The sequence below is a fragment of the Lissotriton vulgaris genome, chromosome 11 (assembly GCF_964263255.1).
Source record: "Lissotriton vulgaris chromosome 11, aLisVul1.2, whole genome shotgun sequence".
NCBI lineage: Eukaryota > Metazoa > Chordata > Amphibia > Caudata > Salamandridae > Lissotriton > Lissotriton vulgaris.
In genome coordinates, this window is record NC_141699.1 from 307,477,774 (window position 1) to 307,497,744 (window position 19,971).

At 44.6% G+C, this 19,971-nt stretch overlaps 1 protein-coding gene across 2 annotated transcripts in view; it reads left to right on the plus strand.

The window, feature by feature from the left end:
- The window catches only part of LOC147679699 (tyrosinase-like), a 369,594-nt gene that overhangs the window by 21,232 nt on the left and 328,391 nt on the right, over positions 1 to 19,971 (plus strand). The gene's annotated exons all lie outside the window — the stretch shown is intronic.

The window sequence follows — 19,971 nt, forward strand, 5'->3', positions numbered from 1 at the left end:
CAAGACGGATATTGGTCGGTAGTTGGTTCCATAATTTAGCAGCATTGAATGAGAAACGACGTCCACGGCTTCGCATTCTTTTTATTTTGGTATTACTGCCAATAATTTATTGTCTAACCTAAGAGATCTCTTCGGATGGTAGTGATGAATGATGCCTCTGATCATATATGGGCCTTTGCCTGAAAGAGCTTTATGCATAATACACAAAGCTTTAAATTGGACTCTTTCTTGAATGGGCAACCAATGTAATGATGAGAGTGCTGGTTTAGCTGAAAGTCGTTTTGGTGTGTTATGAAGCAGGCGAGCGGCACAATTTTGAAAAATCTGTAATTTCTTTATAGTTTTCGCTGGGGCTCCTAAATATAAAGCGTTAGCATAGTCCAGGCATGACAAAATCAATGCCTGGACTAATATCTTTTGGAAAAGGAAGCACGGGAAGGATCTTCCTAATCATTCTTAGAATTCCGAAGCAGCTAGCTGCTACCTTACATGCCTGCTTATTGAAATCTAACTTGGAATCAAACCATACCCCTAGACTCTTAATATGATCTTTAGGGACAGGGGGAGTCCCCAAACATCTGGGCCAAATGGATCCCATTGTCAAAAAGTGGGATTACCCAGAAACATGACCTCAGTCTTGGCTCCATTTAGCTTCAAATAAGAGTCATACATCCAGTTAGACACCTTTTCAAGGCATAAAGCTAGGTTAGAACCGGAGTTCTATTTTCCGTCAAGTGTAACCACCAGCTGAGTATCGTCAGCATAGGTAATAATTTGGATACCAAAAGGAGTAACTATGTACGCTTGCAAACTCATATAAACATTAAATAGGGTGGGACTCAGGGACGAGCCCTGAGGCACCCCACATCTGAGTGGCATTCTCTTGGAGATGGTAACATCTTCAAATACTCAAAGGTTTGATCTTCTAGATAGGATTGTATCCATTCTAATGCAACTCCTGACACTCCGATCAGTCTTAGTCTTTGGACCAGCAATTGGTGGTTAACCGTATAGAAGGCTGCGCTGAGATCTAATAATATGAGTGCAGCGCAGCCCCCGCCATCTAAGATTTTCCTCAGTTCTTCCACTGCTATCAACAGTGCAGTTTCTGTACCGTGTTGTGATCTAAATCCATTCTGTGATGGATGTAATGAGAATTTTCTTTGAGGAAGATAGATAATATCCGGTTTACGTGCTTTTCTGCTAATTTGCCAATGCCTGGTAATAACGAAATAGGCTGATAATTAGCCAAAACCTCGGTGTCCAAATTAGTTTTTTTTTAAAGTGCTTTCACCATGGCCTGTTTCCATTGAGAAGGCACTCTATCAGTTGCCAGAGAAGCACTAATCACATTTAAGACAACAGGAGACACCGTCTCAGTAATTAGGTTTCAAATATTGGGGGGTACTACATCTGATGGAGCTCCAGATTTAAATTGATTAAGGAGACTTTGGGGAGAGGAAAGACTTAAAGGAGGAATAGCCTCCAATAACAAATTTCCATTTCGACCTGTCTCTTCAGGAATAAGAAGGGGTGTAGGAGAGGAATTGTTAGGCCCCTTTCTACAACAGGCATATGCTACGCACGCTTTTTGCAGTGGCACGCATCAGCTATGTGACACAACATGTTCTCCTCAAAGCCAGCATGAATTTCCCTGGGTAGAAGAAGTTTTGCTCTGTCACTGGCCCTGCACAGCTGCTGCCCGGGGCAAAAGTCGCTCACACACTGTTTTCAAACACAATTGTTTACTTCTCATAGAATTGTAATTCAACAATTCCGTTGCAGGGACTAAAACGTCCCGTCAACCTCCAAAGAATTAAGATCCAGACCGCTGCTAATTAGAGGAGTAAAATGTCGATCACCCTTCCCAATGCACCAGTGCTTAGCTCATTCCCCCTGCAGCAGTCTCCACTGTCAGCCATTAGCAGAGCACATCTGCCCGCTCTAATGACCACGCGCACACATACCGGACTGCCATCAGACCCGGGGCCTAATCCTCTGCCTGTCCACGTGCTTGGTAAGAATTATTAAACAGTCTTTACTCAGTTCTTGCCTGAATTGTTTTTTTGTTTTGTTGCGAGCTAGGCGCTGTTTCTTAGCAACTGACTTTTTTTCAGTTGGCATAGGAATACTTTTTAGGTTTCGCCTATTATCATTCGCTTGCGAATGTAATAGGCGAAAATTCAAGGGCTTGATCGACTCGTGAAGCCACTGCGGTTTCTTCACAGTGCATGTGAGTCACGTGACCACAAAAGCGGGTCACGTGACCACACAAGCACGCGCATCTCCTCTCCCTATTCTCCTGCCCCCGTCCGGCTTCCCTCCGCTCATCTGCCTGCCACACTTCTCCCCTCGCTCGCATTCCCGCCCCCCACCAGGCTCTCCCACCCCCATCCGGCTTCCCTTGTTTGGTTTTGCAATAATATTTAATTTTTATTTCCCTCTGTTAATCTCCCTCACGTGTTCAATGCAGAGAACTGTGGCAGCTCTGTTTTTTCTGGGTTTACATACAACAGACTCCCTCCTCTACCCCCAAACTATCTCGCAGTATGACTCAACTGTTTTAGCCAGACAACTCTCAACACTTCATGCAATGGTGGCGGACAGAACAACACCACTCAAAACAAAGACGAAGCTTTAGCACAAAGAAACCACCTTACTAGTACTGCGCCCTCGACACACACAGTGACGGTGCAACGGCAACGGAGACCAGCATGTTTGTCAATACTGTTAGGTTGGATTTTCATTTAAAGCTATCAATTTCAGCTATTTGATGGTGTCTTTTGAAGGCCGAAGAGCTGCGCGTTTCGGAGGATTACCGAACTTCTTGGGTGGTTTTAATCCTTTAAAGGCAAGTGCTAATCCTGAAAGCCTATACTTGTGCTAATGAGATGACATTTTATGTGGTAACAAATCACTGCATCGTGAAAACTTGCCTTTACCGCAGTGTTACTCCAGGCGTATGAATCACGTTCAGCGACCGCACATTCTTAAACATATGGATAATTTGTAACTCACTAGTGTCTTTTTTTAGTGCGTAGTGCGTGTGTGGCCGCTGCCCCAAGAAATAAGACCTCCATTTTGCAAACGACGATTCCAAATCTCTCACGAGTAAACAAACCCTGGACGAACAATTTCGTGTCTCAGGTTTTTTTTTTATTCTGTAGCCCTAGTGTGTAACTCGTTTGTCTTGGTGCTAATAAGATGACATTTTTATGTGGTACCAAATCACTGCATCGTGAAAACTTGCCTTTACCGCAGTGTTACTCCAGGCGTATGAATCACGTTCAGCGACCGCACATTCTTAAACATATGGATAATTTGTAACTCACTAGTGTCTTTTTTTAGTGCGTGTGTGGCCGCTGCCCCAAGAAGTAAGACATCCATTTTGCAACCGGCTTCCCTCCGCGCATCTGCCTGCCACACTTCTCCCCTCGCTCGCATTCCCGCCCCCCCACCAGGCTCTCCCGCCCCCATCCGGCTTCCCTTGTTTGGGTTTGCAATCATTGTTTTTTTTTTATTTCCCTCTGTTAATCTCCCTCACTTGTTCAATGCAGAGAACTGTGGCAGCTCTGTTTTTTCTGGGTTTACATACAACAGACTCCCTCCTCTACCCCCAAACTATCTCGCAGTATGACTCGACTGTTTTAGCCAGACAACTCTCAACACTTCATGCAATGGTGGCAGACAGAACAACACCACTCAAAACAAAGACGAAGCTTTAGCACAAAGAAACCACCTTACTAGTACTGCGCCCTCGACACACACGGTGACGGTGCAACGGCAACGGAGACCAGCATGTTTGTCAATACTGTTAGGTTGGATTTTCATTTAAAGCTATCAATTTCAGCTATTTGATGGTGTCTTTTGAAGGCCAAAGAGCTGCGCGTTTCGGAGGATTACCGAACTTCTTGGGTGGTTTTAATCCTTTAAAGGCAAGTGCTAATCCTGAAAGCCTATACTTGTGCTAATGAGATGACATTTTATGTGGTAACAAATCACTGCATCGTGAAAACTTGCCTTTACCAAAGTGTTACTCCAGGCGTATGAATCACGTTCAGCGACCGCACATTCTTAAACATATGGATAATTCGTGTCTCAGTTTTTTTTTAATTCTGTAGCCCTAGTGTGTAACTCGTTTGTCTTGGTGCTAATGAGATGACATTTTATGTGGTAACAAATCACTGCATCGTGAAAACTTGCCTTTACCGCAGTGTTACTCCAGGCGTATGAATCACGTTCAGCGACCGCACATTCTTATACACATGGATAATTTGTAACTCACTAGTGTCTTTTTTTAGTGTGTGTGTGGCCGCTACCCCAAGAAGTAAGACCTCTATTTTGCAAACGATGATTCCAAATCTCTCACGAGTAAACAAACCCTGGACAAACAATTTTGTGTCTCAGGTTTTTTTTTATTCTGTAGCCCTAGTGTGTAACTCGTTTGTCTTGGATCTGTAGTTATTCAGATCCAAGGTTATGCAGCGACTCAGCAACGTTGGAATCCAGGAGAAGGCACTGGAGTGGATCACCTCCTTCCTCGCCGGAAGGACACAGAGAGTTTGCCTCCCCCCGTTCAGATCTGAAGCCACCGAAGTCATCTGCGGCGTTCCTCAAGGCTCCTCGCTCAGTCCAACCCTCTTCAACGTCTACATGAGCCCCCTCGCAGACATCACACGCCAGCACAACCTCAACATCATCTCCTACGCCGACGACACCCAGCTGATCCTCTCCCTCACCAACGACCCCGCCACCGCCAGAGCCAACCTTCACGAAGGGATGAAAGAGGTAGCCGAATGGATGAAGAACAGTCGCCTGAAACTAAACTCGGACAAGACGGAAGTCCTCATCCTGGGATCCTCACCCTCCGCCTGGGACGACTCCTGGTGGCCCCCCGCCCTAGGCAGCGCACCCAAACCAACAGACCACGCACGCAACCTAGGCTTCATCCTGGACTCCTCCCTCTCCATGACCAGACAAGTCAACGCCGTCTCCTTGTCGTGCTTCAACATCCTGCGCATGCTACGTAAGATCTTCCGGTGGATCCCCACCGAGACCAGGAAGACGGTCACCCAGGCCCTCGTCACCAGCCGCCTGGACTACGGCAACTCCCTCTACGCAGGAACCACCGCCAAACTCCAGAAGAGACTTCAGCGGATCCAGAACGCCTCAGCACGACTCATCCTGGACATCCCCCGTCACAGCCACATCTCCGAACACCTGAGAGACCTGCACTGGCTCCCGGTCAACAAGAGAATCACCTTCCGTCTCCTCACCCATGCTCACAAAGCCCTACACAACCAAGGACCAGGATACCTCAACAGCCGCCTCAACTTCTACGCTCCCAAACGCCAGCTTCGATCGACCGGCCACACCCTCGCCGCCGTCCCCCGCATCCGAAGAGCCACCACAGGATGACGGTCCTTCTCCTACCTCGCCGCCAAGACATGATTGATTGATTGATTGATTGATAATTGCTGCGGTAACATGAAAGATGTAAAACCAAGTTTGTCGAAAGTGCTTTTAATTGGAAATACATTACGGGTGCACGCTAACATAATGCTGCCCTGTTTCCTGGTCCTCTGCAACCGAGCCAAAAACCTAAGAATGAAAACGATTCAGTATTTTGGACAACAATCTCTGAACTTGTGCGGGAGATTTTTTTCCTTTCTGAAGTTTAATTGGTTCATTGTTCGCTCAAACTTTAAACCATGGGGTTGATGGCAGGACTGGAGTTTACTTCTGTAAAGGAAGATTAACATATTCGGGAATCTTACCCTAATCCTTGTTTTAAGTTTACTCAAGCAGATCAGATTAGCAATTCTTACCTACCACCCACTAGAAATTTAGCTTCTCAGACAAGCATTTGTATTGTACACTTGCTCATGTCTTATTCATAGTCCAGACATTCTCTGGAAGGAAATGATACCGTCCAAAGGGGAAATAGCTTTGTGCTATAAAAAAAAGGGACACAGCTAAGGGCATCGTATTTTAATTAAGTTGGAGCCTCTCCCACTTGGTTTTTATTATTTTTTGACAAAGCAGCGCATGCCTCTTTTGTGTACCTTTTCGTGCTGTTGCACCATAGTCATAATGAGAAGGCACACCTTCAAGAGTGCACCTGTAACAGTCAAAGTTCCATTGAGAAGTATAGAAGAGTCAATGGATTTTTTCCTCCTTAGTAACTTCACCCTATAAAAGCATAATCGAAAACAGGGAAGAATTCTCCAGAAAGGGGGGCTTAGTGAGTTGAATGTTTGCTGCTGAAATATGTGGTGATCTGTACCTCAAGGGCTCAAATCGTAGCAAGGCTGACTGACTTAGCTTTCCATTTTCCAAGTTGGATAAATGGAGTGCAGGTAAACAGGGAAACAGTAGCACACACTGCTTGTAGCGCATCAAAACATCAGAAGAGCAATATAGAAACTTTTATTATGGTTACTCATGTATGAAGTTAATCACAAAACTGACTTCCATTGGTGAACGTCTTAATTGTTGACAACTTCGAAATACACCAACTTATTTTTTGTCTATTTTATGCTTTTTTTTGCTGATTATTAAAAAGGAGAACACTTTCTTAGTGTGTTACATCAAAGCTGCAACATGCTGCAATAGCGACGGCAAACAGTCCAGTGATAGAGAAAAAGTTGGAAATTAGAATCATAATTGAAAGTCCACGGATGAAAGAAAGCAGCGTGTTTTTGAGCAACAAACATTCAAGAATTTCGTTCTTTTCTATACAAAACATGCTTTAGCAGAGCAAAACGTTTATAGCTCGTCATTTAGAGATGTATGGAAAAGCAATATAAAAGTAAACAAGCACTGGCGTTGCCAATAGGTTTTGCATTTGGAAAGTTGGAGCTATTGGTTTTGTAAATGACATTTTATATTTATATATCGTTATTGGCATTGTCTATAACAATATATAAATATAAAATGTCATTTACAAAACCAATAGCTCCAACTTTCCAAATGCGAAACCTAATGCTTTGTGAATGGTGCGCTGATCTATCGGCCTCCTGGACCTATGAACAACTTTTCCAATATGTTACTGGAATTATTGGCCCCCCATGTTAATGGCGATAGAGATTTCCTGCTATTGGGTGACTTTAATATACACGCAGAGTTAAAGGAGGAAAAAGAAACCCAGGATTTTTTAAGTGATCTTCTTTCATTGGGATTCTTGCTCCGCAATAAAGGACCCACCCATAGGGCCGGACATACTTTGGACCTTATTATGTCCAGGTTTCCCGGAATTGAGTGTTCTGCCCCCATTGTAAATGTATGGACCGACCATTTTACGTTAGAATTCTTCATCCCTGAGGTTGGACCTACTCCTAAAAAATCTACTCAGATTCCTAGAAAACGGAGACAATGGCACAAGATAACTAGTGAATCTTTGAGAGAGGCCTTCTCTATTCAAGAGCATGGTACAACTAGCGATATCGATGTAGCGCTAGGAAAATATGAAAAGGCTGTAACCATTGCCATTGAGCATATAGCTCCAATGAAGACCTTTAAGACTCGCCCAACTAAAAATCAAGAGGTGTGGTTCTCAGAGGACTTGAGGTCCATGAAACGGAAAACTAGAAAGTTAGAGAAAACCTGGCGTACATCCCATTCGGAGTCAGATAAAGAGGAGTATCAGAGGGCGCTAAAACTATATCATAAAGTTATTCGAACAGCCCGTAAACAACATATCACCTCACAACTAGAGGCAGTAGGAAATGCGCCAAGGATGCTGTACCAGATACTGAACTCCTTTCTGAAGCCGGCAGCATGTGAGAGTGTTGACTCTTCATCCCAACAACTTTGTGATGATATTTCTTATTTCTTCACGAATAAGATCGAAATCATCTATGATAAAATTCATGCCTCCATAGGCTCCATTGGACAGGCCATCTTTCCCACATGGGCCCCAGCGAGTAAAAATGTCCCCGCCTCCACTTTAACAGATTTTCCGAACATCAGTTTGGTTGAAGTGGAGGGACTCATTACAACTATAAAAAGTGGAAGTCCTATGGATCAGCTTCCACCGAGAGTGATGATTTCAGTGAGGAGCATATTAGCACCAGAAATCCAAAGTTTGATCAACCTCTCTTTGGACACAGGCTGTGTCCCTTTAGAGTGGAAGAGAGCCCAAGTGCGACCCATCCGCAAGAACACCGCCACTGCGTGGGCTGATATGTCCAATTTGAGACCCATTTCCCTGTTACCTTTCTTGGGCAAGCTCATAGAAAAGCACGTCAACAAGCACCTGTCTAACCACCTGGAACTCACTGGTGCACTAGATCCATCTCAGTCGGGCTTTCGACCAAAATACAGTACTGAAACAGCATTGCTGTCGATTACCGATGATCTACGCATGCTCCAGGACAAGGGAACATCAGCTGTCCTGTTGCTGCTAGATTTATCGGCAGCTTTCGATACCATCTCACATGAAACTTTGGTCGAGCGTCTGACTGGGAGTGGACTAGGGGACATGGCACTGGACTGGCTAAAGAGCTTTCTTTTGGATCGAACCCAATGTGTCACCATGGGAGATTTTCGATCCAAGGAGACCAGGATTACTAAGGGGGTGCCACAGGGCTCTTGTTTGAGCCCTACATTATTTAACATCTATGTGGCCCCTCTGGCAAATATCCTGAGAGCCTTTGGTTTTCGTCCAGTGTCATATGCTGACGATACCCAGCTGCTCTTTCCCTTTGACCATCTAACTCCAGAGGTATTACATTCTTTCTCTGAGGGGATGAGAGCAGTTTCCCAATGGATGTCTTTGAACATGCTGCAGTGCAATGTTTCATAGACAGAGGTTATGCTTTTCGGTGAGGCTAAAATCTGCTGGGCTCCTGACTGGTGGCCTTTAGATCTTGGCCCAGTCCCTGAGCCTAAGCAGATAGTTAAGAATCTAGGGGTCCGCCTGGAACAAGAACTCAGCCTGAAGCAGCATGTTACCAACCTTGTTGGGTCTTGTTTTCGGACCATAGGATTGCTGCGCAGAGTTTTTCCACTGCTTCCAGACACCATTAGAAAGACCCTGGTCCAGGCGCTGGTTATTAGTCGTCTCGACTATTGTAATGGCCTCCTGTTGTCAGCTAATGAGGAGGATCTGGACAGGTTACAGGTCGTGCAAAACACTGCAGCTAGGCTGGTAGTAAATGCCCCTCCCAGAACACCATCAAAACCACTTCTTGCCAGGCTTCATTGGCTCTCCATTCGCCAGAGAGTCATCTTTAAAATCTGTTGTACGGTGCACAAAGGACTTCATTGTTTTGGGTCCCTCTTATCTGGCAGACAAGTTTGTGCCGTATGTCCCTTCCCGTGCTCTACGGTCCAGTGACCAACTGCTTCTTACGATTCCTAGGATCAAGCGGGCAAGGCAAGGGGGTAAGGCTCTGTCGGTAAGGGGACCAAAGATATGGAATGGCCTTCCTCTCCAGCTTAGGCAGCTTGAAAACCATCTGGCCTTTAGGAAAAAGCTGAAGACGTTCTTGTTCCAGGCCTTAACCGCATAGTTTAGAATTAGAGTGCAGTCATGTAATTCGATCTCCTGCAGATCTTGGCAGTCATATAGCGCGGAGATACTCCCTAGGGAGTCTATTCTAGCGCTTTATAAACACGCTAAATAAATAAATAAATAAATATTGGCAACGCCAGTGCTTGTTCTTTCTGCCTTTACATTTACATAGCTCTTGGTTTGGCAATTTATTGTTTCCGTTCACCATCCTTTCAGTGGCATTGCACATGCCTAAGCTGGTGAGAGTGCTGCTCTTTTTAAGTTCAATTACCCGGATATATATAAATATAGGTAGGAAAACAACTTGCTGCTGAATGCCACGTTCGAGGGCATGTTTCATCAAATGGAAATCATGCAGGCTCAGCAGGACACAAATAAAATGCCACTCTTCAACTTCAAAATCCTGCCTCTCAATGACTATAAAGCCTTGCGTATTATTGCACCAACTTTGAATATTCCACTGGCGTTTTATTTGATTTACATTGTTTTTGATAATTAAATAATTAGTATTAATGGGACTGAAACGATCTTCTTAACTATATTTTATTACTGGTTTCATTACAAATTAATTCTGTAATTCGTTACATACAGCACTTGCTAGTGAAATATATTTGTATATTTAAGTTATCAGAAATGTAATTAAGATCAGTTACACATTTCTTATTACGTTTTATTCGTTTATTGCTCCTAGTCAAGTTAATGCGTATTTAAAAGGTTCAGGGTTTCTTTTCTTATCACTAAGGTGGTAGTTGACAGCCAACAGAAAAGGGTTTCATTTCAAATGGCTCGTGCAAGGCTTGGGCTTCTTGAGTTGCACCTAATGGAAGTGTTGATCTCTGTAAAATGTCCAATACTGGGAGACAAGCAATGTCTGGTCTTTTTAGCCCCCATGTGTCATCTTAATTGACCCTTGTCCTTCCCACCGAAAACTTTTAGTAATCAGCCTTGAAAGATCTGCAACGAATAGTTTATTGCCACAGCTTGTCAGATTCCTATTAAATCTACACTCCTTTATGTCACTGCACTTCTAAATACAAAACTTTATTGAACGGAGCCACGTTGCTTTTAGTAAAAGGAGGCAGTGCCCTTTTAACTTAATAGAAAAAAAGGAAAATGGAGGGCCGGTAATTCTCTATTTTTCTTCTAATGTACAAGTAAAAAGACAGTTTCTGTTCTGCTCTGCACCTACTAATGGTCTATGGTACGAAAGCACCGCTCTTTCAGGGTGAAATAGTTACTTGCATTACAGATCTTCTACAAGGAGTCCTGTTGTCTGATGACTCTATCTAGGATACCTGACTGCGTGAACCCATCCACCGAAGGCTGCGGTTAGACATGTTGCACAGGAAACTATAGTTGCACTCCTAAATAAATATTATTTTTTGGCACTAAACAATAGATTCAGTATAAAGCACCCAGTTAACAGGTTCACTTAGTTCTTTGCGCTTAAGCTTTTCTTCTAATCTTGGGGAAAGGTACATTATTTTTTCAAGAAGGTGAAGTGAATTCGCTCTCACTTCTAAGATTTTTCAGTTGACAACGGTGCCACATGTCAAGCCCAATTATCTTACTTATGGATCTCTAGAACTCAAAAGTATTTCCAGGAACAAGGGATAATGGCAACATGCACATGGCTGCTGCCTCCGTCTCAGAGCTCACCAAGCATTTGCAATGCAATAGGTCTCGCAGAGGCCAGCCCCCAACAGGGGCATCAGAGGCCGGCACAATAACAGACGCCGAACCCCCACACCTCCAGCCAGAACCGGTTTGCGGCGCAAAAAGCGCGCTGAAAACAGAGGAACCCCCACACCCCCCCCAACCCGGTAGCCACGGCGGTGCCTACCCCCCCGGCCAATGGGCCCCATGCAATATTCGAACAGCCCAATGGGGGGTATGGCGTGAACCCCGGCCACCTTAGCTGGAGGGGATATAAGCCAGCTTCCCCCAGAATGACTCCTATCTTTGGAGCGGGAGGAGCAGCACGAGCGAGGAATTGTTGAACTGAAGTACTGGGTTTTTAAGAACCCAGCGGTGCCAGGGAACACACCCAAAGACTTCGAGTCCTTCCTGTTTCAGACTACAGAAACACAGAGTCTTCTTGGTGAAGTCAAAGATCGTATTTATTGGCTGCAGCCAGTAACAGGTATCCTAGAAGTACAACACGGTGTATGTTCTCAGGAGACTGCTCAATCTTACAAAGCCAGCCTTCTCTTTTTATACAAAATAATATGCTTTAGGCAAACATTCCTTATTTTACGGTTGACCATTCACATATTTTCACTACAAAGAAAAAGCAGAGTCATGATGACAAGCCCATATTTCAGTTTGTCCAGCCCACAATCAATTACCAGGCAAGGCCCAGTATTTTCATCAGATATCGACGGACCCCCAATAAAAATGGGCACCTCCTCCTCGTAAAGCAAGTCATAAAGAAAGAAACAGGGACAGGTGTGTGTAAGATTAGGCATGGTTTGTGTGCGATGAAAGGTTTATGATATGTTGTGCCTTGATACTAATCTCATTCGGCCACTGGGAAAGGAACTGGCCAAACAGGTTTGGCTTCAGGCAGTGGAGTCAGCTTGCCGAGGTCACAGAGGAGTCAGCAAAGGTGTACGTGTCCTTCAGACTCGTTTTTGGCTTTAGTCATTTGGCCTATGTGAGGGCAATCACAAAATGGCTGCCGTTCACAAAATGGAACCCGAGGGTTCAGGACGGAAACTCTGATTTCAGCGTGATTTCGTCACCCCAATATGACGAAAATGCTTGTGCATAGTATTCTAATCATTCTCGGTCTGCTGATACCAAAATCGTCATGATATGACGATGTTTATAACACGGGTCCAGAATTTTCAGAACCACAGCCCTCCTTTTGCCCTTACATAGGCAATAACCTATACTCACGCTAATTTGAGTCCAGGTCTATATTCATAAAGTCATTGAGATGTTGCTGTAGCATCATCCTATTACTTAGCTCGTTTCTTGATACAGGTTTCCATACACACGATGTAGCACAGAGGCCACATATTGCAGGAGCACACTGTACACACAGACAGAACAGGAAAAGAATGGCTAAGATCATCCCAATGACTATCAGAATCTTCATCCCCAGGCGGATATCAGTTCCCAGAACCACCCCATCAATGACCAGTCTCCTTTATCCACGTGGATAGATTCAGAGATCCTATGCAGTTTGGAAATGGCCTGGTAGACTGTCGGAGCGTTATCTGGGATGAAAACACAGCAACTTGATTGGATCACTTTACATACCCCACCTCGGTCTGCAAGTATGACGTCTAATGCGACCCTGTTCTGAAGAGTCATAAGGAGCTCAGCAGTCAAATTACTAAGGGCACCCGCGGTTTCAACTACAGTGGATTCAACCACCCTTGTCAATTGCCTTACGTTCCTGCTGTTCACCATAGGTCCCCAAAACGGCAGAAAACCCTTTACGAAATCTCCAAATTCTTGTCCTGCAGTGTCTTCTTTACTAATGACACCTCTAACTATCCTTGTCTTATGGTAATCTGCCGTGGCCGTGTAGGTGGGAGGCAACAGGAACAAAACGAAACATGTGCCCGAGAAGTCAGGGGGCAACCATGTATAGGCTCTATCATGGCAGATGAAATAGGTACCCTTAGCTGCTAGGAACGACGGGGAAGTCCGAGATGCAAAAACATATCTTTCAGTGCAGACATTTTTCCCTAACTGAGCTCTGGGATTTTTGCCATTACCTTGCAGACATAGGTGGCCCTGATGGGGTACAATCCAAATCGGGGAGGATCTCTTTGCTCGCTGGTTCTCACTCAGAGTAACTCAATATCCTGTTATGTTCCATCTAGCGTAAGCTTGTAACTCAAATCTGGGAATCGTTCTATACGAGTCAATGTTTATGCTCATATTTGTGATTCCCACTACCAATGCCTTGTTGCTCGAGTTACTTCTCGTGGAACGTGGGGGATATGGTTCGATGGCATATATGAACATCGTCTGAAACGCCCACAAAGAACCATTGTAACTAAATGGTAAGACCAAGTATGGGATACCCTTATCTGTCGTATGTGGCATAAGACCACATACCCAACAATTAGTTGTGTTCACTACTAATTGGTGTTGGCGTAAAAGCTGAATGAAGGAGTTATTGATAAACTCTAATCTTCTAGTGGACTCATGTTCAGGCAGAGGGTGAAAAGAATGCGAGGAAACAGTAGAAGGAGGTATGGGCTGTGTAGTGGGTGCAAATGTCATTTGGAAAGAGAATAAAACATATCCTATTAAAAACGTCATTACACTAAGCAACATGAAAATACATAATATCAAAAATCGTTTCTTTGTCATCAATATACACATTCTGGCTTTAAAGTCCATCTGTTTGGCAGGTCTCTCCATCTCGAAAAACTCCATCCTCTCTAATTGCTGCCCGCGGCGGTAGGGTGTTTTATGCTAAGGAGTGCTTCTGTCAGTCCAGGGCAACTCCCTTAGACCAACCAGAACTGTCGATCTAACGTCTTCAGCTGCACTCCAAAGACTTGGGCAACCGCGACCCTAGCAGCTGAACCCGGATGGCGGTTCGAAAAACAAAAATAAGAAAGTTTCTCAGATGAGAAAGCTGCACTTTCAAAAATAGCAAAGAAAAAGAATTTTTATTTGTCCATAGTTCTCGGCCTCAAATTATAACGGCTTTTTCCAGGTACTGTCTGGTTCTGGAACAAGAGTTCAGGCTCTGTAGTGTTCAATCGAATTGACGGTGGCACAGCTTCTTGCAAAACATTGTCACTTTCTTGTTCAGAAATTGTTCCTTTTACACGTGCATCGCTAAAAGGCAGAAAACGAGGCACAGTCTCAGTCTCAGAGTCAGCGATCCCCTCCTGGGTCCACCGGTCGTACGGTAGAGGCAAAGGGACCCTCTTGCAGTGTACGCCGTGGACCCAGTTCTTTTTCCCTTCCACTCGAACAGCTGATCTTGTTGAGAGAAGGACGAGGTGGGGGCCGGTCCAACGGGGCTGGTCATTCTTTGTCCGCTGGAAGTTCTTGACCAGTACCCATGATCCAGGATCGATAGGATGTCCTGGAGTTTCAGAGACCTGAGGCAGAGTATCGTGAACCTGTTGGTGTAAAACACGCAATTTAGCCGTCAATTCATACAAATAATCAAGCAGTACAGGGTGTTCGATTTCACTGAATTTTGTTGGCCTTGGCACTCCCCATATGTTGGCCGGGCGGCCGAACACAATTTCATATGGACTAAGTCCCACTCGCGAATGCACAGTCATTCTTGTTGATAGGAGTGCTAAAGGCAGAGCGTCAGGCCATTTAAGACCAGAACTCGCTTGGATCTTGGCCAATTTCAGTTTTAGCGTGCCATTATAGCATTCTACTAGTCCAGCTGATTGGGGGTGATTTGCAGCGTGGAATTTTTGCTGAATACCTAGCCCTTCACATACTTTCGTCATCACTCGACCCACAAATTCACTCCCATTATCACTCCAGACCATTCTCGGCATTCCGAACCTAGGGAAGAATTCTTTGACAAGGGCTTTAGCTGTGGACAAGGCAGTGTTGTCTTTCAGGGGATATGCTTCTAACCATCTCGAAAAGGCACAAACAACAATGAGTACGTATTTCAAATTGTTGCACCTTTCCATGTGGATGAAATCTAGCTGCAAAACCTCGAACGGATACGTTGGAGGCGCAAAATGACCAGCTGGAGTTGGGGTTCCCTCCCAGGATTGTATTTCAGACACACCATGCAATTCTTGACCACATTCTATGCACACTTAGGAATTCCAGAATTTTGCCTTACTGGAGCTAACAACTTACAAATCCCTTTCACACTGATATGAGCCATTCCATGGGCCATTGTCACCACTGCAAGCACATACGCATCGGGTAACAACCATCTCTGATGTTCTGACAATTCAACCCAACAACCATTCGAGTCCAATCTACCCTTACTTTCTCTCCATTCATTCAACTCTTTCTCTGATGCTTCAGCTTGAATGGATTTCACGCTCTCAATCGTATCTTCACACATACTCTTCTCTGGAACCCATCTCGCCGGACCTGCAACATACATTCGACTCATCACATTCCTTGCAGTTTCTTTTGCAACTTCATCTGCAAACGCATTTCCGCGACCAACATCATCAGTAACCTTTTTGTGTGCACTGCATTTCACAATCGCAACTTGTAACAGCAAGGTCAGTGACTCAAGAAGCTCATTCAGCAACTGACCATGTTGTATCTTAGCTCCATGCGAAGTCAGGAACCCACGTTCTTTCCACAATCGTCCAAAACTATGAGCCACACCAAAAGCATACTGGCTGTAGGTATATATTGTCACTCTCATTCCTTTCGACAACACACACGCTCTCGTAAGTGCAATCAACTCTGCTGCTTGAGCTGAATTATGTGATATACGTGCAGTTTCAACAATCATATGCAAAGTCGTGACAGCATATGCCGCAGTTGTATCACCATTCGGAAGCTTGAAGCATGAACCATCCACCCATAAGGTTCCATCACACTTCACAAGAGGAGTATCTTTTAGATCTACTCTCCCTTTCGTTTCTTCTTCTGTCCTGAGAAAACAATCATGCTGTTCGACATCGCCTGTCTCTACTGAAATCGGCAATAACGTGGCTGGATTCAACGTATTGCACCTCTTTATGTGCACATTACTCGCTAACAGTGTCAACTCGTAACCTGACAATCGAGCACTAGTTAAGTGCTGTGTCTTGGTTCTTTTTAACAAAGTGTCCACCGCATGTGGAACCATTACAATCAACATATTATTCATCACTAATCCAGCAGACTGTCGAATAGAAACAGCTGCTGCCGCTGTGGCTCTCAAGCAACTTGGCAACGCCTTAGCTACCGGATCCAAAGTCGACGAAAAATACACGCATGGACGCTGTTTGTCTCTGAAAGACTGTGTCAGCACTGACAATGCACAACCTTCTTTCTCATGGACATACAGTGTAAAGGGCTTACTGTAGTCGGGGGTACCCAACACAGGAGCCGAACACAATGCATCACGCAATTCGGAAAAACTTTTCTGACAATCTTCAGACCACGGAATGGGATTTGGTGTATCTTTACAAGTTAATGCCACCAAAGGTTTGGCCAACAAAGAAAAATTCGGTATCCATTGTCTGCAATATGATGTAATGCCCAAGAAAGCACGCACTTCTCTCTGTGTCCTTGGCACACTCAATTTTGCAATTGCCTGAATTCTTTCTGGGGCCAGTTTCCTGCCCTCCATCGATAAGAGATGACCTAAGTAGGTTACTTCTTGTCGACAATATTGCAATTTTGAAAGAGACACTTTGTGATGCAAATCAGACAAATGACGCAACAACGACAATGTGGCTTGTTTCCAAATCTCCTCAGTATCTGCAGCGACTAGCAAATCATCGACGTACTGAATAAGGGTAGCACCATCAGGTAAAACAATCGTATCAAGCTGTGTTTTTAAAGCCTGACTGTATATCGATGGACTTTCACAGTAGCCTTGAGGAGCGCGTTTGAAGCGGAAGCTTCGGCCTCCTAAACTGAAGCCAAAAATATCCCTGCTTTCCTCGGCAATCGGGATGCTGAAGAAAGCATTCTTCAAGTCAATCACCGAGAACCAAGTGGCTGAAGCTGGAATCATAGTCAATAAGGCAGTGATATCAGGGACAACTGGAAACTGGGGCACAACTATTTTATTTACCTCTCTAAGATCAATCACAAACCTGTAAACAGGTGGCTGGGAAGGGTCAGTACGCTTCAAAACAGGCAGAACAGGACTATTACAAACGTTGCCTCTTGTCTCTTCAATTACATCTTTTTCAATCAGATCATAAATGATCGCTAACAACGCCTTTTCACCTTCGCTAGAGATCTTGTATTGGGGCATTTTAACATTGGCTTTCAATGTTACAATATATGGCGGTAGTTCCAAAAGACCCACGTCGTTAGGATCAGTAGCCCAAAGAACACCTGGAAGAGAAGACAATTCTGTCGGAAGTGTATCCTTCGACAAATACATCGGGGAGACCACTCTCTTGCCCAGTGTAAGTTGTACTCCCGAAGGAGAACAATACAACGTCGCATATAGTCTTTTCAACAGATCCAATCCTAAAAGGTTCTCCCCACAACCTGTCATCAGAATAAGGGGTGCTTCGAATTCATAAGGTCCAACAGAAAGAGACATAGGACTAGAAATCGGGTTCTTAACCGGGGCGCCAGAAAAACCTACTGAAACATTCATTTTGCCAGACAAAGGTGCGCCAGGGAGTTTAGAGTGCATAATAGAACTCTTTGTAGCACCAGTATCCAACAGAAAAGGCTCTGACACACCTGATGTAATCACCTCAACGTAAGGTCCACTCTGATCTACTGGAACTGAAACAACTCCCTCTCTTTATCCATGGCTGTCCTAGCAATCATTACCTTCCATATTCTCATCTTCTGCATAGTAGTCGTCAGCATAGTACTGAGCCGTCCTACCAGACGCGTTATTCTGCTGCTCAAAACTATTAATTGAATTCTGAGGCGGAAAGGAACGCGCGTTCTGGGGGAAATTTCCACGTCCTCTACCTCTAGGGGCTTGTTGAACACCTCGACCTCTTGCGCCAGAAGCACCATTCGTACACTGTAACAAAACCGGGCAACTACTCTTAAAATGGCCCTCTTCTTTGCAATACGCACACTGATTGGGCCCATATGGAAAACGTTGTTGAGAAGACTCAAACCTTTGCGAGTTTCTCGAATACTGCTGAGGTTGCTGATAATCGCGCTGACTATTAGTACGGGGTGGATAAGCTTGCTGTAGAAGAACTTTAGTCTTCAATTCCTTAGTCTTCTTATCCGCTTTCTCTAACTCATCTTTGCGCCTATTTTCATAGTACTGGGCCGTAGCTAAAATCTGTGCTGACGTGGAAACAGCCCAAGCACTCTCAGAATCCTTCAACTTAGTGCTCAACTCGGGAAGTAAATTATGCACGAATTTATCAACGAACAATCTCTGGCCACCCTCGGTAGCCATATCCTGACCACTATGGTCGACGAAGGTCTCTTCAAACCGCGTGAAAAAGTCAGACACAGTCTCATCTGTCTTCTGCTTACATGCAGACAACTTGTCCCAATTAACACGCACTTCGGGCATCAAAGTCTTCATATAGGTAATAATTCTACCAGGGAGTTGAGTAATTAGATCTTCAGGCTTAGCACCTCCAACTTGTCTATCATTTGCTGCAACAATATTAACCCATGTATCACCCAATTCATGATCTTGGTCCGTATGTCGAATCACATTCCAGATAGGCTGTGGAACAACATTACCAAACAACATGTCTATGTCCGCTAAATTCATGATGCATGAACCTGCAGTTTGAGTGAGCTCTTTATAATATCCCGCCGGATTTTTGCGCGGATCACGTAAAGTCTGTTTAATCGCCAAAACTTCAACACGCTTCCAAGGAACATGTACCCATACTCGTTGAAAGTGTGCAACAACAGGTGGAACAACATTTGCATCAGCAGGTCTCCAAACTGGAGGAACCTCACGCATCGGATACCGACGCACTTTTCTCCTAACTGATGAATCAGGCTCAAACAATCGCTCAGAAGGAGCGTTATTACGAAATGACAACAACGTCGACACCACTCTCTCGATGTCGAGGAGACTCACTATTGTCCCTTTCGCAAACTCGGAACGCACTCGATACAATTCTTCAGGAGCTTTACCCACTTCGTCCATCCACTGTTCATGGAGGAACACACACATCATTTCAAAAACGTACCGTTGCTTCGGTGCTTTTCATTGTTGAAAAACATCCATAATACCCTCAAGATCATACTGAGAGGTATACATAACCCATCTACGTGCCATATGATCCAAAACTACACGCTCATCCGTATCAGGCAATTGACTACACAATTGTCTACGCTCATCAACTAGAGACATACCCAATTGTCCCAACAAAGGAGTCAGAAAACCAGAAAAAGCAGCAGTCATTCGCTGTCTAGTAGAAGGAGAAGATGGAAGGATATGGGAAGATGGAACAATAGTGGAAGAATCCAAAGTCGGACCAGAAGGAGTATCGGAGACAGGTGTAGGAGTAGCAGACAAAGGGGAAGGCAAAGTTGGCGGCCCCTGAGGAGGCTGCGCCAAAGGAACAGTAGCCAACGGAAAAGGAGCTGGCTGTGGAGGAATCATGGGTGGCACAACAACCGGAGGTTGCACGGCCACAAGTGGTGGCGGTGGTGCCGTAGCACTCTGTGCATAAGGGGGTGGCAAACTCAATAGATGCGACATTAAAGGATCTTTCGCAAGTTCTTTCTTTTCTTCCTGCTCTTTAGGTGGCAAAACTGGGTAGCATCTATCTACCGCTAACTTCTTCACTCTAAGCATCTGTTCGCTTTCTTGCTCTTCCTCATTATCCCTAAACGCAACAGCAGCTTGTACCATA